This window comes from Heptranchias perlo, chromosome 1 (genome assembly GCF_035084215.1).
Source record: "Heptranchias perlo isolate sHepPer1 chromosome 1, sHepPer1.hap1, whole genome shotgun sequence".
In the NCBI taxonomy this organism is placed as follows: Eukaryota; Metazoa; Chordata; class Chondrichthyes; order Hexanchiformes; family Hexanchidae; genus Heptranchias; species Heptranchias perlo.
In genome coordinates, this window is record NC_090325.1 from 57,421,030 (window position 1) to 57,448,073 (window position 27,044).

Here is a 27,044-nt window from a genome sequence, read left to right on the forward strand (position 1 = left end):
CTGGGTACTAATTTCAAAAGTTTTGAAATCTGAGCATAAATCTCACGCTTCTCCTCTCCACCACATTAAAAAAGAAAATGTAAACATCACATAATAACCTGACTAACAGCAATTTTTAACAAACTAAAATGAACTGTCCAGCTGTTTGGTATCATTTCATTGCAGTCTCCAAAGGGAGAGGCAGATTTACATATAAAAAATGAAGCAAACATTTTCCTCAACTAGGGATTTCACAAACCAGTCATTCACAAATGTTAGAAAGAACTATGTGAGCAGAAGAATTTTTTTAAACCAATAATGTTCATTCTTCTGGTAAAAGCCACTCTTTTGCATATACTATAAAATGTCTTCCCCCAGCATCAGTGTTACCAAGAGGTGAAAAAGGACTGACTGTTTTGAATTTAAATACCTTTTAATAAGAGATTGCATTATTGTTCCACCCACAAAGCAATGAAATTCTGTACCATTGCTGGTCATTTGTCAGTATCATCCCAGGTAACTGCTAGTCTAAAAAAACTAAAAGAAACAAACAAGACAATAATCGGAGTTCCTCATCTCAGTCCTGTGGCACAGACAAGATCCTGCCAACAGAAAAGGTGTGTAAAAAAAGAGAAAACTCAGACAGTTACAAAACATCACATAATTAGTGTAGAACCAGAAGTAGTTCATTTTCTTGCTCTCTCAGGCAAAAAATAGAAGGGGGAATGAAAGGATGATTGGTATACAAGGCAGAGGCTTTTTATAAATAGTCACTACTCTCTAAAGGTAATCAAGTAAAACTCAAACTATTCATGCCTTTGACAGCAAACATCACAGCTTACCAGCACAGATACTATCAATATTCGCTCAATAATTTGTTCTATAACCACTGATCCCACTCAGATTTTCTCATTCTTTAGGTATTTATTCAGCTCATGTGTGAAGCAATTATTGAGACAACAAAAATGGGTAAATGAAGAACAAAAAAATACAATATCTACAAAGAAAAGTGGAGGAGTGGGAGAACTCTGGGTGGACCATAGGAATTTGCCAACAGGTTAAGAGATATTAGAGGTGCAAGAGGCCCAAAATAGCAAATAGAATGCCAAAAATGCACTACATCATGCAATCAGAATTTAAGAAAAACACAAAGGTTAGAGTTTGAGCAGCATTCATTGAGTGATGCTACTATTACTTAGCTAAAGTGATGTTGAATCCTTCTTAATAGTTATTTATTAACAATAGAACACGTGCCTAATTGCAAAGACCAGTAGTTCTGACCATCTGTAACCAAAAGTCCAGTAAACTCCATCTGCTGAAAAACAAAAATGCATATTTGGATTTTTCATCCTTAAGAGTTAAACGGTTCCAGTTCTTCACAAAAGTAGGAAGGCTTTGATGACTGGATTAATCAAACATCAAAAAAAGAACAAGAATGACTCCGAAAGAGTAAAAATAGAGAAAATTGATGGAATGTCATGATTTTATAGGCAGGACTATCCAGCAACTTGTAATTTGAGAGCAAGTGAAGTTGAAAACAAGTTTAGTCTATTTTGGCCTCTCACCAACTTAGAGAAATAGGACAGCCTGATTTTATATTCTCCACATGTAACAGTGCTAGCATATTGCAAAAAGGGTTTGCAATAAAAAGGTGACTGCAGTACTTTTGCACAATTTGGCTTAGTGTCCAATTAATCAGCGCTGCCACATTTAGATTTAAATTGGAACTGGAATTTGTTTTCAGCAGACTAACTGATAAACTTCTATTTCTGGAGCTCCAGAGTGGAGATGATTAAGTGCCTCTTAAAGTGTGTCTAATTGCAGACAATATGAAAAAAAGTGAAACAAAGTTCAATTCCTTGTCATTGTACCTTAACTGCAGCAATCAGTGTTTATGCCAATGGGCTGAAGCCCTTGAAGCACTTAAAATAAATTATGCCGACAAGGCTGAAGCGTTTGCAACCATCTTCAGCCAGAAGTGCCGAGTGGACGATTCATCTCGGCCTCCTCCCGATATCCCCACCATCACAGAAGCCAGTCTTCAGCCAATTCGATTCACTCCACGTGATATCAAGAAACAGCTGAGTGTACTGGATACAGAAAAGGCTATGGGCCCCGACAACTTCCCGGCTGCAGTGCTGAAGACTTGTGCTCCAGAACTAGCTATGCCTCTAGCCAAACTGTTTAAGTACAGCTACAACACTGGCATCGACCCGACAATGTGGAAAATTGCCCAGGTATGTCCTGCCCACAAAAAGCAGGACAAATCCAATCTGGCCAATTACTGCCTCATCAGTCTACTCTCAATCATCAGCAAAGTGATGGAAGGTGTCGTCGACAGTGCTATCAAGTAGCACCTACTCACCAATAACCTGCTCACCGATGCTCAGTTTGGATTCCGCCAGGACCACTCGGCTCCAGACCTCATTACAGCCTTGGTCCAAACATGGACAAAAGAGCTGAATTCCAGAGGTGAGGTGAGAGTGACTGCCCTTGACATCAAGGCAGCATTTGACCGAGTGTGGCACCAAGGAGCCCTAGTAAAATTTGAAGTCAATGGGAATCAGGGGGAAAACTCTCCAGTGGCTGGAGTCATACCTAGCACAAAGGAAGATGGTAGTGGTTATTGGAGGCCGATCATCTCAGCCCCAGGACATTGCTGCAGGTGTTCCTCAGGGCAGTGTCCTAGGCCCAACAATCTTCAGCTGCTTCATCAATGACCTTCCCTCCATCATAAGATCAGAAATGGGGATGTTCGCTGATGATTGCACAGCGTTCAGTTCCATTCGCAACCCCTCAGATAATGAAGCAGTCCGTGCCCGCATGCAACAAGACCTGGACAACATCCAGGCTTGGGCTGATAAGTGGCAAGTAACATTCGTGCCAGACAATGACCATCTCCAACAAGAGAGAGTCTAACCACCTCCCTTTGACATTCAACGACATTACCATCACCAAATACCCCACCGTCAACATCCTGGGGGTCACCATTGACCAGAAACTTTACTGGACCAGCCACATAAATACTGTGGCTATAAGAGCAGGTCAGAGGTTGGGTACTCTGCAGCAAGTGACTCACCTCCTGACTCCCCAAAGCCTTTCTACCATCTACAAGGCACAAGTCAGGAGTGTGATGGAATACTCTCCACTTGCTTGGATGAGTGCAGTTCCAACAACACTCAAGAAGCTCGACACCATCCAGGACAACGCAGCCCACTTGATTGGCACCCCATCCACCACCCTAAACATTCACTCCCTTCACCACCGGCGCACCGTGGCTGCAGTGTGTACCATCCACAGGATGCACTGCAGTAACTCGCCAAGGCTTCTTCGACAGCACCTCCCAAACCTGCGACCTCTACCACCTAGAAGGACGAGGGCAGCAGGCACATGGGAACAACACCACCCGCACGTTCCCCTCCAAGTTACACACCATCCCGACTTGGAAATATATCGCCGTTCCTTCATAGTCGCTGGGTCAAAATCCTGGAACTCCCTTCCTAACAGCACTGTGGGAGAACCTTCACCACACAGACTGCAGCGGTTTAAGGCGGCGGCTCACCACACCTTCTCAAGGGCAATTAGGGATGGGCAGTAAATACTGGCCTCGCCAGCAACGCCCACAACCCATGAACGAATAAAAAAAAAGTACAATTCACTAAAAAAAATTCTAAAAATTACAGTGCAACACCTTGCATTTATATAGCACTTTCAACACAGTAAATGTACCACGGCACTTCGCATAGGAGAAAAAGGCTCAAAGCAACTTTGGGAGAAATGATCAAAAACATGGTGAAAAAAAAAGGTTTTGACCATACTTTTGAAGGCTGGGAGAGAATTAGAAAGATGGAGGGACTCAGAAGGATTTCCAAAGAGTCGGGCTGAAGCATATTGCAGCTCAACCATAAATGCCAAAGCGGAGGAGAAGGGAGAAATTGACAGGAGGCCAGATTTGGAGGGTCGAAAGGTATGGGCTGAGACTTGGGCTAGAGTAGGTTGCAAAGGTACATACAAAAATAACAGTCAGGAAAAGACCAGCTGATCCATCGACCCTGTCCCAAACTGTCATGGTTCAAATGAGCATTATGATTTCCAAACACTCTCCACCCACCAGAGTAGAGGTGAGGACTTAGGGGAAAGGTGGGGAGGTGGGGGGGAAGAATTTGTAAACAAGGATTTAAGAGTTCAGTGCTATGCAGGACAGAAAGCCAGTGGAGGTCAGTAAGGTCTGAGGCAATAGATGCACATTGTTCTGGATAATTTAGAGTTTGTGTATGGTGGAATGTAGGAAGCTGGCAAGGAGTGCATTGGAGAAGTAAAGTCTGGAGGCAATAAAGGCATAATAGCAGGGGGGTTCAGTGGTGGTGGAATAGGCAATGGTGTATGCGAATGAATTTGTGGAAGTGAAAGCAAGCAGTCTTGCTGATAGACAGCAAATGGGGTTTGAAGCTCAGCTCAGGCCCAAGCATAGCACCATTTTGGGACTTTGGGTGATTGCAAAATATATTATCAATATTAGTGCTAATAAAAAGGTTAAAATAAACAAAGTAAAATAGTCAACACAATCAATGGAAATTGTCAATTAATTCAATAAAGCCCATGTTCAGCATTCCCACAAATGGATTCATCCCCATTTTAACAAACATTTTAAAAAAATTAAAATTTAACAAATAATTTGAATTTCACATTTTCCCAATTAGTTCATAGAATTTACAACATAGAAGGTGGCCATTCAGCCCATTAGAACTGCGCCAGTTCTAGCTCTTCAACTGGAGCTGCAGATTCCATTATCCCCATTACCCTGCCCTTTCTTTTTGTTCTTAAATATTTTTACATTTCAAATATCTACCTATTTTCCCTTTCAATATCACTATAATATCGACAACCTTTTTGTGGTGAAGTGGTCTATGTCCTAAAAATGTTCAGTGTGAAAAAATCCTTCCAACTTCCTCCTTTATTCTTCTTGTGACAGTTCTCTCATCACCAGTGAAAACAATCTGACCTCTCAACATGCCACTAATCAGCCAGCTCACTTCAAAAGAAACGCGAGTCATATGCATGGAGCACAAAATTGGCCACTTCTGTACAGATCCATTTTTCAATGGGCATACACCCACAGCACTAACGTAACTATAATGCATGATCAGATATCACTACAGACTTTCACACACCTCTTGAACTCTTGAAATACAAATGGATTTTGTACACACTTTACATCACATGATACTAATTCAGTGCAAATGTTTTTAAATTTAGGACTAGGAATTGCTGCCAATTACCCAGCTGATTTGGTGCATAACATTTCCAGTCATTTCAGTAGTGGATTCTGATGAATAGAATTATGATTAGGCCATATGCTGTACCACTGCTCTATCTGAACAGCAAAATTTACCATTCCGCTATTCTGATGATCTTCTCGTCTGGGGATAAGCTGTGCCACACGCCTTTCTTGGTATAAGAGATTCCAAATGGTTTTAGTGTCTGCTTCAGCTATTTTGGCAAATCTTCCATCTTCACAACTGCAGATACGAACTGGTTGCAGAGTAACTTCCACCATCACTGGAGCATGTATTTTGCTTAAATTGGCTTGATTTTTTTTCCACTTTAGTCCCAGGATCCTGCAGCACTGGAAAAAGAAATTCAATTAATTACAGTTTTATTGCATTTACAGTTTAACACGAAAGATTTATGGAATTGGAATTTCAGAATATGAAAGTGTATTTGCAGTTAAAAAGGGGGAAAAAGACATGTAACACAAGAAAACTTAATATGGCACTTGAGTTTTTGAAATAAAAAGATCAGAACTTATTTGGTATAGATTGGACAATTGCTTTGTTGACAAATTCAAAGTAAAGTGAACTGTGAGACTGCACACCATTCTACCAACACCACCTCCCCCCTGCCCCTATATGTGCTGTACTTCAATTGCCTCAATTAGCAGAAATACGAGCTACTGATTTTCTGTAGAGAACCACGAATCCCTGCTGAATTCAACCATGGTAGCAGAAAATCTTGATTCAACTTTAGAATGCGACGTAATAGCAATATTTCAAATGGTCATGTTCCCTGAAGGCCCAAATGGTGTGGTGAATTAAAACATTATACTTTTCACCTCTGGAACAGGTTCAAGCCAGCCAAGACTGATGAGGAGTCTCCTCACTCTGGCATCTACAAAGTCTTTAAATAAAATATGATTGGGTAGTCTCAACTTAGCTTCTAACTGGCACACATACACAGTACAAAGCTGCTCATAAACGAGCACTAGATGGTCAGTCAACCTCAGAAGCAATAAGGATCACTTGTACTTTAAATGGAAAGGTTATACCATTGCGGGTAAAGATCTTTTTGGAGCATTTAAAAGAAAACAAATTGAAGACTTGCATTAATAGAGTGCTGATCATATTACTCTGATGTATCTCAAAACATCTCATACAATCAATCAATTACTTTGGAACGAAATGACTTACGTGAGGGAAATGACACAGCCATTTTGTGCATAGCACAATTGCACAAACAACTATAACCAGTTAATCTGTTTTAGTGGGTTAAGCGAGGATAGCGAAAGAACTCTGCGCACTAGTTCAAATAGCACAATGGGATCTTCAACATCATCGAAACAGACAAACAGGATCTCTGGTGATTGTCTTATCTGAAAGACAGCATCCCACAATGCAGCACTCAGTACTGCAGTGGAGAGCCAGCCTAGATTATATGCTCATAAAACATCCAACACTTGACCTTGGAATGCTTGATGCTGCTACTATGTGTAAAAAGTTGAAAAATTTAGAACACAGGAAAATTAATTTCCCCCCTGTAAAAATGAAAATGCCTGAACATTACGCAACAGGATGAAAATCCAATTTTGTTGTGCAAAGTACAAAATCAACAATTAAATTTCCAAACACATTTGCTATGTATAAAGAACACTTTTACATAAACTGATGCGTAGTGTAATTTTTCTGTACTGTTACATTACTAAAGTTATTGTCTTAATAGATGCTCGAATAAAGATGAAAAGAGCTGCATAATGTTGAACTTGTCAATATTTAAATAAATATATAACTGCATATTATAATGGATTACTTAAAGTCTAGCCAACCCAAATACCTTGGTACCTGGAGTGCCTTTACTGAAGTGATCTGGAAGAGATACATGCAGCTGTCAGAAGTTTTAGGAATCAAGTTGGAGATCTTGATATCTATGCTAACAAAGCAGGTTATGCCATTATGGGTGAGACACAGAATTAGCTAAATAATGACAAAGTGGGGCGGGGGGGGGGGGAATAAATTTACAGGAAAATATTTTTTTCTATCCCTGTGCGCAATCTAAAGTAGGAGAGGGGTAAGTTTTTACGTTAAACAGCACATATTGATATAAAGGAGTTAGGGAAATCAGAATCAGGTACTATGGAGGTGGAAACATTGTGGATTGAATTAAATGATATCAATAAAACAACTTGAAACTATATAGTGCCTTTAACATAGAAAAATGTCCCAATGTGCCTTACAGAGGTGTGATCAAAAAATGGACACCAAGCCAAAGGAGGGGGGGGATGACCAAAAGAAAGAAGAAAAAAAAACTTGCATTTATAGAGCATCTTTCATGACCAATGAAGTACTTTATGAAGTGAAGTCACTGTTGTAATGTAGGAAAAAACTTGGTGGGAAGATCTTAAAAGGAAGAGAGGGAGGTGGAGAGACCAAGAAATTTAGGTGGCTGAAGGCACAGCCGCCAATGGTGGGGCAAAGAGAGGGGTGATGAACCATAGGCCAGAGCCAGATAGGGTTATAGTGGGTTACTGATAGGGAGGGGCTGAGGTTATGAAGGGATTTAACACAAGGACAAGAATTGTAACTTTGAAGCATTGAGGGACCAGGAGCCAATGTAGGGCAACGAGGACAAGGGTGACAGGTGAGCGGAACTTGGTGCAAGATGGAATACGCACAGTCATATATATGTTTTATTAGGGTCTTGGGAGGCAAAATTTTAAGCATAAAATATTCGGAAGAATGTGCAATAGCCACCAATTAGAACTTATTGCCAGAAAACCACAGTCATGATGATTTTAGAAGACACGTAATACCCAGTGCAACTGTAATACCATTTTAAAGCTTTGATTCACATACATATTATTCAATTTGGTAGAAAGTGCTCAACTGTTAGAGACACAACAGTAACATTTGGATAAATATCACTCCTGGGAAAGACCTGAAAAGAATACTCCAAACATTCTGTAAAGCCGGTTTACATTGGCAACCAGAGGAAAATCACAGCAAATGTTCCACTCTTGCAATACAAACATAAAATAAACTTTTAGTTGCCCTTAAAATTTGTATTTTTGGCAATATTTAGTACTCATATATAAGAAACATCAATGCTGAGGAATGGAATACTTTTCTCACACCTTGCAGCCAGTATAACATCAAGCTATACCTGACCTGGGAGTCAATCAGCCAGAGGCGATGTAAAGCTTCCCTTTGCTCCAACATACTTTAACCCCGATGTTAGAAAATCACTCCCAATCTAATGCTTCCGTTTCTCATATCCAGTGTACTTTACTGTGCTACCCCCAAGCCTTCAAAAACAGCATGAGCCAGCACAGAAGCCTCCCACCGACACTACTTTGTGAGGTGATTATGTTCACTGCCTCGGGTTCCAAATGTATATGGCTCTAATTTTGTTCTGGCCATGAGGCACCCACCTGTAAACAGCCAGCAGCGCAACTTTCAAATTGCTGGCTTCCAGACCTTCCCCCAAAATCTGTGATAGGCCAAGGTTGGAAATGAAGTCCCCATCATAACTAAAGTATCTTACAAACTGATTCCTGGGATGAGAGGGTTGTCCTACGAGGAGAGATTGAGTAAAATGGGCCTATATTTTCTGGAGTTTAGAAGAATGAGAGGTGATCTCATTGAAATGTATGAAATTCTTAGAGGGCTTGACAGGGTAGATACTGACAGGCCATTGCCCCTGGTTGGAGAGTCTGGAACTAGAGGCTATAGTCTCAAGATAAGGGGTCAGCCATATAGGACAGAGACTAGGAAAAGTTTCTTCACCCAGAGAGTTGTGAATCTTTGGCATTCTTTACCCCAGAGGGCTGTGGATGTTCAGTCATTGAGTATACTCAAGGCTGAGATCGATGGATATTTGGACACTAAGGGAATCAAGGGATAGGGCGGGAAAGCGGAGTTGAGGTGGAAGATCAGCCATGATCTTATTGAATGGTGGAGCAGGCTCGAGGGGCAGTGTGGCCGACTCCTGCTTCTATTTCTTACATTCTTAAACACAGAGGTGTCAAAAATCCATCAGCTATTGCACAATTGTTCCAGCAATACACTTGGTGCTGCAATCTGTCCCGCAATTCACAACAGGATGATTTCGGAACACGAGTAGCTGCACCATATTGGGGAACTGTTTCTAATGCGAATAATTCTGTAATATCAATGGGACATGAAATGTCAATAACATGTGGGCAAGCACTTGATGCCTTCATTTCAGATTTATCTGAAGCTACTGCAAGGTTTTGTGAAAATACAGTGCAATATTTAAAAATATTATATGGCTGGAATAGAGGTGTTAGAACAAAATTGATTTTTTTTAAAAAAAGAGGCATATAACAAAATAAAAAGTAAAAAAGGGAAACAAAAAAGGTGAGATTAGGAAGGCTGAGAGTGATTATAAAAGGAAGACTGACTGTCAATATAAAAAAAACAGCAATAGCACATAAGAAGTAAAAAGATAGTTAAAGAAGGTGTGGAACCATTTAGAGACAAAGAGGGTCATCTTGTACTTGAGAATGAGGGAATGACATACAAGTATTGCACTTCAGGTTTCGGAGAGGAAGATAAAAATGGAACTGTATGAGTACCTGAGGAGGTTTTGGAAGAACTGTTACTGGAGATGAGTAGTCTAAAATTTAATAGGTCCTAAAGGCAGAAAAATCACCAGATCTAGTTGGTATGCTTGCCAAAATACTTGGAAGTTGAAGAGGAGATAGTAAAATGTATTACCATAATTTCCCAAAAATTATATTTGGAAATGGGAATTATGCACAAAAACTGGAGGATGGCAAATGTTACACCCTTTTTCAAGCTAGGGTAAAATAACGTTGACAGGTTAGTTGGTCTTAGTTTATTAATTGACCAATTTAATTCAATTGAATCAAAATCGATCAACTGCAACCTGTCCTTTACCAATCGATATGTTGACTGTTCCCGATTAGCCCATGCCTTGCTAAGTGTTCACTGATTTCGTCCCATGAAATGGGATGGAATTAATGAGTATTTAGAAAGGCATGGGCTAATTGGGGACAGTCAACATATAAATTTATCAAGGTCAGATTGTGCTCAAGTAATTTGATTGCATATTTCAATTAAACATTGGGGAAACCGAAGCCATTTTCTTCAGAACATAAGAACCCAATGAATAGGAGCAGGAGTGGGCCATACGACCCCCGAGCCTGTTCCACCATTCAATCAGATCATGGCTGATCTTCAATCTCAACTCCACTTTCCTGCCCGATCCCCATATCCCTTGATTCTCCTGGAGTCCAAAAAGCTATCTATCTCAGCCTTGAATATAATCAATGACTGAGCATCCACAGCCCTGTGGGGTAGAGAATTCCAAAGATTTACAACCCTCTGAGTGAAGAAATTCTTTCTCATCTCAGTCTTGAATGGCCGACCCCTTATCCTGCATCTATGCCCTCTACTTCTAGAGTCTCCAGCCAGGAGAAAAAATCCTCTCAGCATCTACCCTGTCAAGCCCCCTCAGAATCTTATATGTTTCAATGTGATCACCTCTCATTCTTCTGAACTCGAGAGTATAGGCCCATTCTACTCAACCTCTCCTCATTGGACAACCCTCTCATCCCAGGAATTATTCTAGTGAACCTTCATTGCACCGCCTCTAAGTATATCCTTCCTTAGATAAGGAGACTAAAACTGTACGCAGTTCTCTAGGTGAGGTCTCACCAAAGCCCTGTACAATTGCAGCAAGACTTCCTTACTCTTGTACTCCAAACCCCTTGCAATAAAGGTCAACATGCCATTTGCTTTCCTAATTGCCTGCTGTAGTCAGCCCCCGCCACAAGCTCTGTTCCATAGCCACCGATTCCATTCCTCTCCCTGGCCATTGTCTCAGGCTGAACCAGACTGTTTGCAACCGTGGCATGCTATTTGACTCTGAGCTGATCCATCACAAAGACCGCATACTCCCACCTCCGTAACGTCATCCGTTTCTGCCCCTGCCTCAGCCCATCTGCTGCTGACACCCTCATTCAGGCTTTAGTTTCCTCCAGACTCAACTGTTCGATTGCTCTCCTAGCCGGCCTCCCATCTTCCACGCTCCATAAACTTTAGCTCATTCAAAACTCTACTGCCCAAATCCTAACTTGCATCAAGTCCTGTTCACCATCAACCCCTGTGCTCGCTGACCTACATTGGCACCCGGTCCACCACTGCCTTGATTTTAAAATTCTATCCGCAGGTTCAAATCCCTCCATGGCCTCATCCCTCCCCATCTCTAACTTCCTCCAGTCTACGGCCCTCCTGAGAACTTAAATGGGTCTTTTTGGGCAGGCAGTGACTTGTGGGGTACCGCAGGGATCAGTGCGTGGGCCCCAGCTAGTCACAATATATATCAATGATTTGGATAAGGGAACAAAATGTAATATTTCCAAGTTTGCTGACGACACAAAACTAGGTGGGATCGTGAGTTGTGAGGAGGATGCAAAGAGGCTTCAAGGCGATTTAGACAAGTTGAGTGAGTGGGCAAAATACATGGCAAATGCAGTATAATGTGGATAAATGTGACGTTATCCACTTCGGAAGCAAAAACAGAAAGGCAGAGTATTATTTAAATGGTGATAGATTGGGGAATGTTGATGTACAAAGGGACCTGGGTGTCCTTGTACACCAGTCACTGAAAGTAAACATGCAGGTGCAGCAAGCAGTTAGGAAGGCAAATGGTATGTTGGCCTTAATTGCAAGAGGATTTGAGTACAGGAGCAAGGATGTCTTACTGCAGTTATACAGGGCCTTGGTGAGACCACACCTGGAGTACTGTGTGCAGTTTTGGTCTCCTTACCCAAGAAAGGATATACTTACCATGGAGGGAGTGCAGCAAAGGTTCACCAGACTGATTCCTGGGATGGCAGGACTGTCATATATGAGGAGAGATTGGGTCGACTCGGCCTGTATTCACTGGAGTTTAGAAGAATGAGAGGGGATCTCATTGAAACATAAAATTCAGACATGGCTAGACAGACTGGATGCAGGGAGGATGTTTCCCCTGGCTGGGGGGTCCAGAACGAGTGGTCAGTCTCTGGATACGGGGTAGGGCATTTAGGACTGAGATGAGGAGAAATTTTTTTCACTCAGAGGGTGGTGAACCTGTGGAATTCTCAACCGCAGAAGGCTGTGGAGGCCAAGTCACTGAATACATTTAAAAAGGAGCGAGATAGATTTCTAGACACAAAAGGCATCAAGGGGTACGGGGAGAGAGCGGGAATATGGTATTGAGATAGAGGATGAGCCATGATCATATTGAATGGCGAAGCAGGCTCGGAGGGCCGAATTTCCTACTCCTGCTCCTATTTTCTATGTTTCTATGTTTAACATTCCTCCAACTCTTGCCTTGTTTGCATCCCCCACTTCCTTCGCCCCACCATTGGCGGCTTTGCCTTCAGCCACCTAGGCCCCAAGCTCTAGAATTCCCTCCCTAAACCTCAGTCTCTCCACCTCTCTCTCCTCCTTTAAGAGGCATCTTAAAGCCTACCTCTTTTCCAAGCATTCGGTCACCTGTCCTAATGTCTCCTTCTTTGACTCACCGTCAAAATTTTTGTCGGATTACGCTGCTGTGATGCACCTTGGGACTTTTTACTATGTTATAAGTGCTATATAAATGACAGTTGTTGAAATCAGACAGTGTGTGGATAAAGGATGTTTTATATATGGATTGTCAGAAGGTGTTGGATAAGGTGCACATTAAAAAGACACTTGTGAAAATGAAGGGACATCACATTAAAGGTAATGGAACCATAGAGACAGAAGGGGCAGAGACAAAAATAGAGGTAAATGGATGCTTTTTGGATTAGTGGTAGTTGAGTGTTCTAGGGACCATACTAGAACCTAATTTTCTATTTATATAGAAGTGAAGTGGACTTAGGCACAAGAGGAATAATTTCCAAGTTTGCTAAGGATACCAAAATAGAGTGAATGGCAAACTGTGAGGATCAATGCAGGAGACTGTAGGATGGCAGAGGTTGGCAGAAAGGTGGAAGATGCAGTTTAGGACAAATAAATGTATATCAAAACAAAATACTACGGATGCTGGAAATCTGAAGTCAAAACAGAAGATGCTGGAAATACTCAGCAGGTCAGGCAGCATCTGTGGAGAGAGAAAAAAAAAAGTTAACGTTTCAGGTCATCGCCTTTCATCAGGACGTTCTGAAACATTAACTCTGTTCCTCGCTCCAAAGTTGCTGCCTGGCCTGCTGAGTGATGCCAGCATTTTCTGTTTTTATTAAATAAATTAGTATATTTTTGGAAAAGAAACAGTGAAAGGAACTACACCTAAATTGTAACCGTGGGGATAACAAATTTAGGGGTAGTGAAATGCAGAAGATAGGAGTACAGGTAGAGAAGGCCATACATTGGCATTAAGATTCTGGGTTTTATATGTAGGGCCATTGAATACAAAAGCAAGGAAGCAGTTGCACTTGTAGAAGACTCTGGTGAGGCCACAGGCCATAGCTGGAATTTTGCATGAATTTCTGGGTACCCCATTGTAGGATGGATGTTACAGCCATGCCAAGAGTACAGCCAAAAATCATTAGAATGATTAGGATTCAGAGGTTATAGTTATGAAGGTTTAACAAATTGTTTTCTTTCCATTGGAATAGAAAAGGTTAAAGAGGGAAAGTCTATTCACTAGAGATGAAGAGGTTAAGGAACAATGTGATCGTGGTGTTTAAAATCACAAAAATTGACAGGATACATGGGAAATGATTCTTGCCTCTAGTGGTTGATCTTGGAACAAACGGATACAATCTTAAAATTCCAACTCAGGAAAAAGGCCTTCACAAAAGTATTGTGAGAATACAAAATGCATTACCAACAGTCAGATATGGAATCAATTAAAATATTTAAACGATTGTTGGATAAATACTTGGTAAGCAAATGCACTGAGTAATTTGGAAAAATGTGGAGAATTTGGGGCTAAAAAGAATAAAGAATTGACATGGCAGAACAAGCTCAAAATGGCCAAATGGTCTACTTCTGTTCCCATGTTGCCAAAAGGTGGATGAAAAGTCCTATGTAGAATTAATTTATGGCACACTGCTCCTTTAATTACAGCATAACCACAGTCATCCATCTCCAAGATGACATGCCTGGTGAAGGGAGATTGGGAAAGAGTCAAATTTCTGTTCTCTCACTCCACTGAGAATTTTACAGTTTCGGGTTCTCTGTTCTTTTTCCCCAAAATATGCTACTTCGCATTTATCAAATAGTGAACTGCACTAAAATGCAAGTACAAGTACAAACTGTAACTCTCATTGTATCTTGACTTACAAGACATTAAAAACATAATAAACACTGACACACAAAGAAACCTTGTGTCCTCTAACCTAAACTCTTATTAATTAATAACTAGCAAACTCCTCACCTGTGTTTTCTTCCCCCTATAATCTTCAGGCTTTTACAAGCCAAGCTTAGCGTCACTTATTTCCCTACTTTCTAATTTTCTCAACCCTTGTTGTTTCCTTCGCCTTGGTTTCTCAGTATAAAACGTCAAAAATAAATATTTAGGCTGTATTAGCATACTCTTCAGTTACATCACTTCCCAGTACTTTATCTGTACCTCACTTCAGTACTAAAATTGGATTGGCTGCTACAGTTTAGTTCAATTTTAGATACCCGGTGACATCATAATGAGGTTATGAAATCATACAGAGCATAGCTGGAGTGTGGAGATGGGAGACCATACATGGCAAAGTATTTAGTTAAATATTTTGAACAGCCATTATTGTATCCAGTTATTTCATAATCTTACATTCTAAAAGGATACATACAAGTGAGTATGGCAAATGGAGCTCATTGTGGGGAAGTGTGAGGTCAAACACTTTGGACCCAAAGATGCATCGGAGGATTTTCTGAAATGGTGAGAAACTAGGAACTGTAAAGGAGCTAAGATATTTGGGAGGCCAAGTACACACGTCATTAAAAACTAGTAGGCAGATACAAAAAGCAATCAAAAAGGCTAATGGAATGTTGGCCTTTATCTCAAGGGGGCTGGAATACATAGGGGAGGACGTCGTGCTTCAGTTGTATAAAGCCTTGGTCAGACTCCATCTGGAATACTGCGTTCAGTTCCGGGCACCACACCTCAGGAAGGGTATATTGGCCTCGGAAGGGGTACAGCGCAGATTCACCAGAACGATACCAGGGCTTAGAGGGTTAAATTATGAGGACAGATCGCATCAACTTGGCTTGTAATCCCTGGAGTATAGAAGATTTTGGGGTGATCTGATTGAGGGGTTTAAAATGTTAAAAAGATTTGATAAGGTAGATACAGAGAAGTATTCACTGGAGTTTAGAAGAATGAGAGAGGATCTCACTGAAACGTATAAAATTCTGACAGGGCTAGACAAACTGGATGCAGGGAGGATGTTTCCCCTGGCTGGGGGTTCCAGAACGAGGGGGTCACAGTCTCAGGACACGGGGTAGGACATTTAGGACTGAGCTGAGGAGAAATTTCTTCACTCAGAGGGTGGTGAACCTGTGGAATTCTCCACCGCAGAAGGGTGTGGAGGCCAAGTCACTGAATATATTTAAGAAGGAACTAGATAGATTTCTAGACACAAAAGGCATCAAGGGGTATGGGGAGAGAGTGGGAATATGGTATTGAGATAGAGGATCAGCCATGATCATATTGAATGGCGGAGCAGGCTCGAAGGGCCGAATGGCCTACTCCTGCTCCTATTTTCTATGTTTCTATGTTTCAGCGATTTCCTCTGGTGTGGTAATCAAGAACAAAGGGACATAATCTTAATATTAGAGCTAGGCCATTCAATAGTGAAATCAGGAAGCACTTTTTCACACAAAGTGTAGTTGAATCTGAACCTCTTTTCTTCAAAAAGGCTGTGGATAATCAGACGATTTGTGCTTTCAAGACACAGATGGATAGATTTTTGTTAGGTAAGGATATCAAGAGATATGGAGCGAAGGCAGGTAAATGGAGTTGAAGTGCAGATCTAATTGAATGGGGGGAGCAGGCTGGAGGGGATGAATGGCCCACTCCTGTTCCTAATGTTCCTGTCTGTACACATCAGTATCTCTCAGTCACCCCAAATTGCCATGTTTGGTGGTTTAAAAAGTGGCTAAATGCATCTGGTAGCCGACATTTTGTGTATTACAACATCACGAAGTTATATTCCACAACATTACGAATTGAGAACATTCAGTGTGTCACTAAAGCAGAACAGTGCTATAGTTACACAACAGGAAGTTCCACACAAAAAAAATTCTGCTCATCTCCAAGAGATTCTACTACTTAAAATCTACTTTTTAAAAAATTTGTTCATGGGATGTGGGTGTTGTTGGCAGGGCCAGTCTTTATTGCCCATCCCTAATTGCCCTTGAGAAGGTGGTGGTGAGCCACCTTCTTGAACCACTACAGTCCGTGTGGTGAAGGTTCTCCCACAGTGCTGTTAGGAAGGGAGTTCCAGGTTTTTGACCCAGCGACGATGAAGGGACGGAGATATATTTCCAAGTCGGGATGGTGTGTGACTTGGAGGGGAACGTGCAGGTGGTGTTGTTCCCATGTACCTGCTAGGCGGTAGAGGTCATAGGTTTGGGAGGTGCTGTTGAAGAAGCCTTGGCGAGTTGCTGCAGTGCATCCTGCGGATGGTACACACTGCAGCCACGATGCGCCGGTGGTGAAGGGAGAGAATGTTTAGGGTAGTCGATTGAAGAACCTTTAAAAGGTTGTAGAGTAATTCAGTGAAGTACTCCTCCCATTCAAACATATTCTTGTCCTAATTTTTCTGCTTCCTCTCCCGAAGGTAATGACTCATTCTGGTTCTTCGAGTGCTGCCAGCCCACCAATACCTTACCAAGTAGCCATTCATCAAGTGACCTTAGATAGCGAGCATCAGCAGGTTATCCGATTGTTGTTGGTGCGGGGTGGGGGGGCGGGGCGGTGGTGGAAATCACGGCAAAGCCAAAATATTGTATTCACCCAACATCCACACATGTATTTTCTAGGTCAAAGGGACATAAATCAGGAGCTATCCAGGAACCCTGGCTAATTGGAATGTATTTTTTTTCTTGGAATGCGGGTAAGCTAGCAAGGCATTCCTAGTTGTCACAAGGGCATTAAAAGTCATCCGCTTAGCGTGAAACGGAGTGGCATGTAAGCCAGGCTGGCAAAGAATGGCAGGTTCCCTTCCCCTTTAAAGTAATTTGTTTTTCCTGGTGCGAGCCTCCAAATGACCAGATTTACTGAGTTCAAATTTCCCCCCTCCCTACTTTGGAGACACTGAGGCAAACTGTACTGCTCTCCTGGTCTCTCCAGGTGAGGCCACCTAATTCAGATCAGCATCCAAACCTGGGACTTTACTGAACTGTACAATTCAGCACCACAACGCTAACTGCTTTCTTTTTAAAAAAAAAACTGATGGAAATACAAAATATTGGGATGCAATTTAACCAAGACTATATGGCAGTGGAATGCGCTACCATACAATAACAAAAGAGGGATTTGAATGATATTGAATCAATAGAGCAAAACTTCATCAGTTTAACCTGTAATCTGAACCCTGAGAGCATATTAAAATTGAAAATAATTTTTGAAAAAAATTCTGTATGGTTTACCTTTTCAAAGCCCTCTTGCTGCAGTATTACCAGAGTTCATATTTTCCATCACCACTGTCATTATGGCCGCTGAGCTTTATGTTGTGTGACAGGAACAGGAGACATTTTACAACACTGTGATGCTAGGCCAAGGATATAATGGGGTCATCTGGTGGAAATACACTCTGTTTTAGAGGTACAGAATACCCTTCTCTCTTTTAAAGGTGTACAGTCATACTGTAACTGAGCCTAGGCAGCTTGATTGAAGGACAAAAGCGCAGCCTGCTCATCCATTATTTGCTAACGCAGTCAGTCCCTCAGCAGGCTGAAGTGTCACTGTGACATCAGAAGTCAGAAATGATCAGTCAATAGACTCCTGTGCTATCCTTTGAATGAAACTGCTGTTTTTTCCAGTGATTCTGCAGGCAACAGTGAAAACTGTTTTAATGTCATCTAACTACATTTTAATCAAAACACTGTTCTTGACTAAAGAGTACAATATATAATCCAAATTAGCTTTTCAGAAAATATTGATATTGTTAAACATTTCCATCTACAATGGATGCCCAAATGATGTTAATGGCATAGAGTTGAGCACCTAACTGCTGGTCAGATGATTGCTGAGTCTTAAGGAAGCTTACTGATAGCAAGGTGCAATAGTTGTCAGCCAAGCTACTTGGAGCGTCAGATCCTATTTGGCTATTCCAACTATAGGACTGAACCAGGACCTGTAGGGATCGATAGTGCAAATCCAATTGGTACAAAATAATTATTTTTTAAAATTGTAAATGCACCATTTATATTTTATTGCACTTATGTTTGTTTAACTCAAAAATAATAGTGCAAGAAATGTTAGAGGTTTGCAATTCCTTTCAAACTAGTCTTTTGAAACAAAATTTTAGATTTTACTTTACTCCCTCAAGGTGTTTTTGAACAAATTAACAGTAGAAAAACCTTTTGAAAAATACTAAGCCTAACAAAGCCAGTGTGAAATAGAGGTTTACAGTGAAAGAAGCCACTCTGAACCTCTGTAGTTCACAATCAGGAATGTTTTGTTGTGATTGAGCAGTGACCTCAGACCAAGCCTAATTTTTTTCACCTGAGGCACCCTGCAGCAGAATATAACGTGCTTACGTAAAAGAGTCATTTTTTAAAAATGTGTAAAATCCAAGTCCTCTAAAAAGACAAAAAAAAACTGGTTCATTGAGTTTGTCCCATTCAGCTGTGTTGCAACCAAACAACATAGCCCCAATACTCCCCACCCACCAGCAGCCATGTAATCTCATGGGAGGGGCCAAAAAATGAAAAAAACTTTAGGACAATTCAGGGGAAAAAAAAGAGAATTCTGGGAAATTGCTCTCCGACCCCTGAAGGTGATCAACAATGAGTTCCAGGAGATAACAATGACCATGAGGTACATTACCCAATATCCCACTAATGAGGAAGGCCATGCAGAAGATAATTAATCCGAGATTTCCCCCCCCACCCCCACACCAATTCACATTAGTTCATTTGAAGTTTCTTATTGTATTATGAAATTATTCTGCTTAAATTTATCTTACATAGCTATTCTGGCAACGTGTCCTTAAGATCAAGTTATAAACAGCATTTAGTGAAGGCATAAGACTGACTGTCTTACAGATAGAGTCCAATGCTGATGTTGATCCAGGAGGTGGGCACAGCTCAGCTTGTAAGAAATATGTACATTCCACAGCTCTACTGATTTTTTTTTTGTTGAAAAGTTAAGTTTCTTCAAAAGGGAAAACAGAATTTCTAATTTTAAAAAGGCAATAGGTCATAAATATCACTGTAGGTTCTAGATTAATTCAATTACATGGACAAAGAAGAATGGGAATGGGAAAGGGAAAGTGAGCAACCAAGATATAGTCTATAATTTATTAAGAGATTTCTTTTTGTCCTCCCCCTCATTTTTCCAATTAACCACTCTTGATCTCTTTCCCCTCAGGTCCAGAGTTTCACACGTCACCAGCATCATGCCCCAGGAAGAGAAAGTGGGAGAACCAGAACCGGAATCAGAACTAAAAAAAAAACTTACAGCCCTGCTGCATGAGTGGCAATTGCATATATGGTGTAAGGGCTTTACTGACAGATTTGTGCTATACAGTAAAAAAAAATATTTTAAAAGACTCTTTTCTACATCAATGTCATTAAACATTTTCTTCTAAATTTGCCTACAAACAGTTCCTCCTACAGCTGATTGATTCCTCAAAAGGTTCATTTTAAACATTCAACTATTACCACGTAAGCTACTTGCCAGCATTCCCTTTAGACATCACTTTTACTTTTGAATTCCTGTGTAGTCATAATTTACTGTACATTATTCTGTTTTCTAGAAAGCTTTCATTGAAATACTCTAGTTTTGAGCACCTGATATCGGTACTTCAAGCATTTGTTATGCACCAAGTAATTTCTAGCAACTGTACTTGGCTCAATACTTTACCAACACAGGCAATTCAAAGGCAGCTTTGATTTTAATACACAGATATTAAACTCCATTCTTTCTCTTCTTTTTCTCCTCCTCCTCCCTCCAAACACCAAGTGAGAAACATAATTTTGATAATATCTTCAAAACAGGTACCTACCCACCTTATAGAATATTTGGTAAATTTTATGCCCCTCGGTATTTGTTTGTGCACATATGCTGTAACGAGATGAATCGAATCAAACCAAAATATTGCCATGCCATTTGTATGTGGTGCCAACACAATGAAAATTATGTAAGTTTTCTCCTTCCTCGAGATTTACATAAGGTTAAATCTCACGGGATCCAAGGTGAGGTGGCCAATTGGATACAAAATTGGATTGACGACAGAAGACAGAGGGTGGTTGTAGAGGGTTGTTTTTCAAACTGGAGGCCTGTGACCAGCGGTGTGCCTCAGGGATCGGTGCTGGGTCCGCTGTTATTTGTTATTTATATTAATGATTTGGATGAGAATTTAGGAGGCATGGTTCGTAAGTTTGCAGATGACACCAAGATTGGTGGCATTGTGGACAGTGAAGAAGGTTATCTAGGATTGCAACGGGATCTTGATAAATTGGGCCAGTGGGCCGATGAATGGCAGATGGAGTTTAATTTAGATAAATGTGAGGTGATGCATTTTGGTAGATCGAATCGGGCCAGGACCTACTCCGCTAATGGTAGGGCGTTGGGGAGAGTTATAGAACAAAGAGATCTAGGAGTACAGGTTCATAGCTCCTTGAAAGTGGAGTCACAAGTGGATAGGGTGGTGAAGAAGGCATTCAGCATGCTAGGTTTCATTGGTCAGAACATTGAATACAGGAGTTGGGATGTCTTGTTGAAGTTGTACAAGACATTAGTAAGGCCACACTTGGAATACTGTGTACAGTTCTGGTCACCCTATTATAGAAAGGATATTATTAAACTAGAAAGAGTGCAGAAAAGATTTACTAGGATGCTACCGGGACTTGATGGTTTGACTTATAGGGAGAGGTTGGATAGACTGGGACTTTTTTCCCTGGAGAGTAGGAGGTTAAGGGGTGATCTTATAGAAGTCTATAAAATAATGAGGGGCATAGATAAGGTCGATAGTCAAAATCTTTTCCCAAAGGTAGGGGAGTCTCTAACGAGGGGGCATAGATTTAAGGTGAGAGGGGAGAGATACAAAAGGGTCCAGAGGGGCAATTTTTTCACTCAAAGGGTGGTGAGTGTCTGGAACGAGCTGCCAGAGGCAGTAGTAGAGGCGGGTACAATTTTGTTTTTTAAAAAGCATTTGGACAGTTACATGGGTATAGAGGGATATGGGCCAAGTGCAGGCAACTGGGACTAGCTTAGTGGTATAAACTGGGCGACATGGACATGTTGGGCCGAAGGGCCTGTTTCCATGTTGTAAACTTCTATGATTCTATAACCTTTTCGAAACACTGAAGATTAAGTGCAATTTGGCGTTTACTGAGCTACTCTAGTTTTTTAAAAATTCAGTCACAGGATGTGGGCATCACTGGCAAGGCTGGCATTTTATTGCCCATCCCTAGTTGCCCTGTAAAAGGAAGTGATGGGCCTTTTTCTTGAGCCGCTAGGAGCAGTGTAATAAAACTGAATGGTTTTCCAGAGAGTGCGTGCGGGTGAGACAGACAGACAGAGACCCAGGGAGGGGGCGCCCGTGAGCGACCCGGGCCGTGGGAGCCACGTGGCCGATGGGCAGGCCCCACACGCGCCACCAGACGGGCAGTCGCTGTGCGCAGGAGAAAAAACTGTGGTGTAAGATAGTAAAACTATATTGGTCACTGAAGAACCTAACTTGGAAAAAAAATTGAAATGGTTACCAACAAACTAGCAAAAAATGGACTGCAGTATTTCAGTCAGTCCATCACAAACACCACTGTTAGGAGGTTCACAGAAACACCAACAGAACTAACCTGTGCATGGGCATCATTTGTTGATCATTTCCATGCTACCATAAGTCGGCCACTTCCAATAATCAGTGCAACCTTCAACGTCATGCAACAAAGTTCTCAAAATCAGAGATTTTCAAGGAAAACAGTCTTCATTATACCATCAGAACCTGTTGACAAAGGAAGCCATTTTTCATTAAATATTGCTGATGCCAACAATCTTAGTTAACACATTAAAAAGATAGGTTTAGTAAGAAGCCTTTTTAGAAACTACACCCAGTTTATGCAAGATCAAATGAGCATAATTTGGCAGCATTATTACAAAGAGTATTGCATATTAACATTACAACCCATCCACCCTGTGAGTAGAATGAGGAAAAAGTAGGATTCTTTGTACATCATACAAAAAAACCCTAATGTTTCTTGTCCATATAGCAAACACACATCTCAAACATCATGGCTTCTGCTAACATATTTAGACAGTTAAAATTAGAGAGAGTTTGGCAGCTGCTTAACAGCTCCCCATGCTTCGTATGTCCCCATGCTCACATTAGGAACTCAAAACGTGTAGAGGATTGGAGAGCACAAAACTCTCCCATTTTGTGACGCAGTGTCTTGAAGCTCAAATACACTACTTCAGACTACTGAACCCCTAATTTAGCTAATCATGTTTCCCCATCCACCCCCAAGTCAGTAGGAGTGACAGGTGGAATTCAGGACCCATTATGCCTGCCACCGTATCACGCACTGTCCAGCAAACCGCATCAGGGAGAAATCATCTTGGCTCACATCACATTTTAAAATGTTGGTCCCAGCAGAGTACGAGTTCTGATGATCTTAATTTAAAAAAAAGTGCCCATTTATCTGTTAAGTATCAGGTTGGCTCGGTTGCTAGCACTCCTGCCCTGGTATGAGAAAACTGTGGGTTCAAGCCCCACTCCAGGATTTGAGCAATTAATCTAAACGGACACTTCAGTGCAGAACAGAAGGAGGGCTACATTGTTGGAGATACTGTCTTTTGGACAGGATGTTGAACCAAGGCACTGTCTACCTGTTCAGGTGGGCACAATAGACCCCAGGGCACTGTTCAAAAAAGAGTCATGAGATCTCCTGATGTCCTGCCAACATTTCTCCTTCAATCAGCACCACCAAAAATGGATTATCATTCATCTCATTTGCTGGTTGTGCAATCTTGCTGTACACAAAGTGGCTGCTGTGTTTGCCAACATAATAATGACCGCATTTCAAAAATAAAATCATCGGTTGCGAAGTGCTTCAGGATGTTCTCAGTAATAAAGTGCCACATAAATCCAAGTTGTTTCTTTTTGAATGGCATCATTAGTAATTCTACCCAAATGTCAATTAAATTTTAATTTGCAGTATTATTTAAAAGTTTGTTAAGACCTAGTAGATATTCTTGATTAAAAAAGTATTTTTAAAAACAGCCAAATGATTTAATGCCTTGAAGCACTCCTCAAATTCCCATGTGCAAGTGATAATTGCAGGATTGGTACTGTAATATTTCATGCCAATTTTTTCCAGCCTGGCTTCATACGATAGAAATGTTTACATCTAGAAATGGAGTACACTGTTCGTACTATAGAAACCATGATCTTTCAGAAGTTGTGAACTGCCTTGCCACGTTTATGGAAAAAATTGCTAGAGTACTACTCATTTCTTTAAAAGGCTATTGACAACGATTTCCAATTTGCATCCAGGTAACACACAATCTTTCCCAAGTTAACTGGTGAATCAGAGATTTTTTGGCTTTTTGTTGCAATTCCTTTGACTATATCCAGTCATCTCTAACTGTTCTGGACTAGTCTCTATACATCACTCAAAAGGAATCAGTACCACTTGAAATAAAAATCATGCTGATTTGCATATAATATCGCCAATTTGAAGTCCATTTATAAATATAGATGAAATAATATTTTCAATTTGTAAAATGAATAATGGCCATGATCCATCGAATAGAAGTGATTGGAGCGTTTCCTGAATAAATTCTCAATGTACCAACTTTCTCTTCTGCCTTCATCAGAAGTAACTTCACAGTTCGAATGGTCAGTATTGGAAAGGCTTTTGAAGTTCACTGAATTTACACTCAAGTATTTTTCAGGTGATGTGCAATTTGAACCCACAAAAGTATAACAAAAAAAATTACGTCTTCCTATCGAAAGTTAACAGTGTGCCCATAGAAATAACGCATTCTCTCTAGTGACCTCACCATTAGTACATTCTGTGATAAAGCTATTACAATAATTGTAATTAAAATGGAAAATTGGAGGGTTAGGAAAAATTAAATACTTTCCAAGTGCTACCTCTGTCCTTTCCCCCACCCCCAAAAAAGTTAGGAAATGTTATTTACAGTTTCAGTGACACAAATACAAGTTTTCCTCCCTGCCATTTTTAGTCACAAAGAGGAAAGTCATTCTGCTAGGATCAGTGATTACACTCATCAGCAACAGCTCGATTTGAAATCCAGCTGTTGACACCGGTCAAGTGCAGATTAAGAAAAGGGAAAATTAAACTCTAAGGCAGAAGACTTCTTAGCAATTATATTTACTTTCATAACTTGTCCAGGGTAGATGGGGGAAAGCAGGTAGTGAATAAGTGCGTTACTGTAAGAACAGGAAAGGATTTCAACCAGCAAGTAGCAGGGGGGGGGGGGGTGCGGTGGCGAAGGGCAAAACACCTCCTCAATATATGGAAGAAGTGCAAAGCGGTTTGAAATAGCAAGCTTGGGGTGGGGGAGGGGGTCATGGAGAGATGTACTTTAAAAATTTTTTATTCATTCTCAGGATGTGGGTGTCACTGGAAAGCCCAGCACTTATTGCCCATCCCTACTTGTCCTCAAGAAGTTGGTGGTGGGCCTTTTTCTTGAACCACTGCAGTTCGTGTGGTGAAGGTGCTCCCACAATGCTGTTAAGTAGGTAGTTCCAGGATTTTGACCCAGCAACGTTGAAGGAGCAACATCGTATGTTCAAGTCAGGATAGCATATAACTTGAAAGTATTCTCATACACCTGCTGTCCATGTCCTTCTGGGTAATGGAGGTCACATGTTTGAGGTGCTGTCAAAGGAGCCGTGGCAATTTGCTGCAGTACATCCTGTACATGGTACACACTATAACCATGGTATGTTGGTGGTGGAGGTTTAGGCTACTGAATAAAATGTCAATCAAAGCGGTCAGCTTTGTCCTGGATGGTGCTGAGCTACTCTAGTGTTTCTGTAGCTGCACCCATCCAGGGAAATGGACTTGTGCATTATGGGTGGTGAAAAGGTTTTGGGGAGTCAATCGCCGTAGAATACCCAGCCTCTAACCTGCCTCTGTAGCCACAGTACTTATGTGGCTGGTTCAGTTGAGTTTCTGGTCAATGGTGGCCCTCAGGATGTTGATGGTGTTGTAACATAACAATGGTAATACCATTGAATGTCAAGGAGGGATGGTTAGACTCTCTTATTGGAGATGGTCATTGCCTGGCACTTGTGTAGCACAAATGTTACTTGCCACTTATCATCCAAAGCCTGGATGTTGTCCAGGTCTCACTGAATGTGGGCATGGACTGCTGCATTTTCTGAGGAATTGCATCAACGTGCTCCACTACCTCAAAACACCAAGAACACAATGGCTGGAGTCCTTGTTTATTGACAATGGGACTGAGTTATGCTTGGAGACTGCAGCTTTAAAAACAAATACTTGCCATTAACTCTAATACATTCCGGCAGCAACCAGAAACAGACCATACTATTTAGTACAGGAACAGACCATACCTACAGAGGTAAATAGCTGAATCTAATATTCTCTCCGCCCACAGGTAACTTGACTGAGATCTGAGAAACTCACCAAGTCATAAGGGAGTCACAAAAAGGCATGTAGTCACAGATATGACTTACTGCCAGGAACAAAAGGTAACCAAAAAACAGATTTTATTTTTAATTTTTTTTTTAAAAGCTATCAAAAAGCTACCATTTCACCGGTCAACATCAAGACTTTCTGGGTGTAATTTACCTACTATATTTATACAAAGACAAAGACAAAAGGATAGGAGCAACAAGTTATAACTCACCATTTTCTCCCTAATGGGAGTGAAAAAATATCCCCTTTGAATCTAGTTACTAATGGAAATGATTTGTGGCAATGAAATTGTTGGCCTCCTTTTTTGCCAAATTTAGTGTTCAAGTGTGAGGAATATCAGTAATGGAAGGTCAAACACGTCCAATTTTATCATCTGTCACAGATCAGCTTCAAGTCACATACAGAGTAAAGCTGCTCCTACTTGACCCTATTTTGCCTGAATACAAACTTCAGAAGGATACACACTACTTTAACAGAAGGGCAGATCCATTTTCTGCATCAGTATTAATTGTAGCTTAAGTGAGATTGTCAAATTTATTGCCAATTTATAGACAGTTTTGCACTGTGGATCTACAGCAAAAATTCAGCTAACGTCGGACCTTTTCGAACAGTTGAAAGGGGAGACTTTCAATTCAGTAGGCTGGGAACACAAGTACCACACATGAAAGGAGATCATTCTAATCCACTTTTGTACTGAGTCTCCAATTTTCAATGGCTTTTTACTTCCCCTGATGACACAATGTTTTAAAAGCATTGCAAAAAAGAGGTACCACAACCAAGAGGCATCACGCACACACGCGCACACACACGCACGCACACGATAAATTTGCAGGGTTATGGGGAAAGTGAAGGCTCGTGGGACTAATTGGATAGCTCTTTCAAAGAGCCGGCAAATGCACGATGGGCCAAATGGCCTCCTTCTGCGCTGTAAGAGTCTATGGAGTGGACAAAAAGGAAAATGTTATTGCTAAATGATGC

The 27,044-nt window shown here is 41.0% G+C and overlaps 1 protein-coding gene across 6 annotated transcripts in view; it reads right to left on the minus strand.

Annotated features, from left to right (window-relative positions):
* Nucleotides 1-27,044, minus strand: part of LOC137322504 (atos homolog protein B) — a 119,959-nt gene that overhangs the window by 41,529 nt on the left and 51,386 nt on the right. For all 6 annotated transcript variants that reach the window (XM_067985431.1, XM_067985449.1, XM_067985441.1 and 3 more), the window contains exons 2-3: nucleotides 22,233-22,378; nucleotides 5,372-5,605 (exon numbers count right to left, since the gene is read on the minus strand). The gene's annotated coding sequence lies outside the window, so the exon portion shown is untranslated. The remainder of the gene's footprint in view (nucleotides 1-5,371; nucleotides 5,606-22,232; nucleotides 22,379-27,044) is intronic.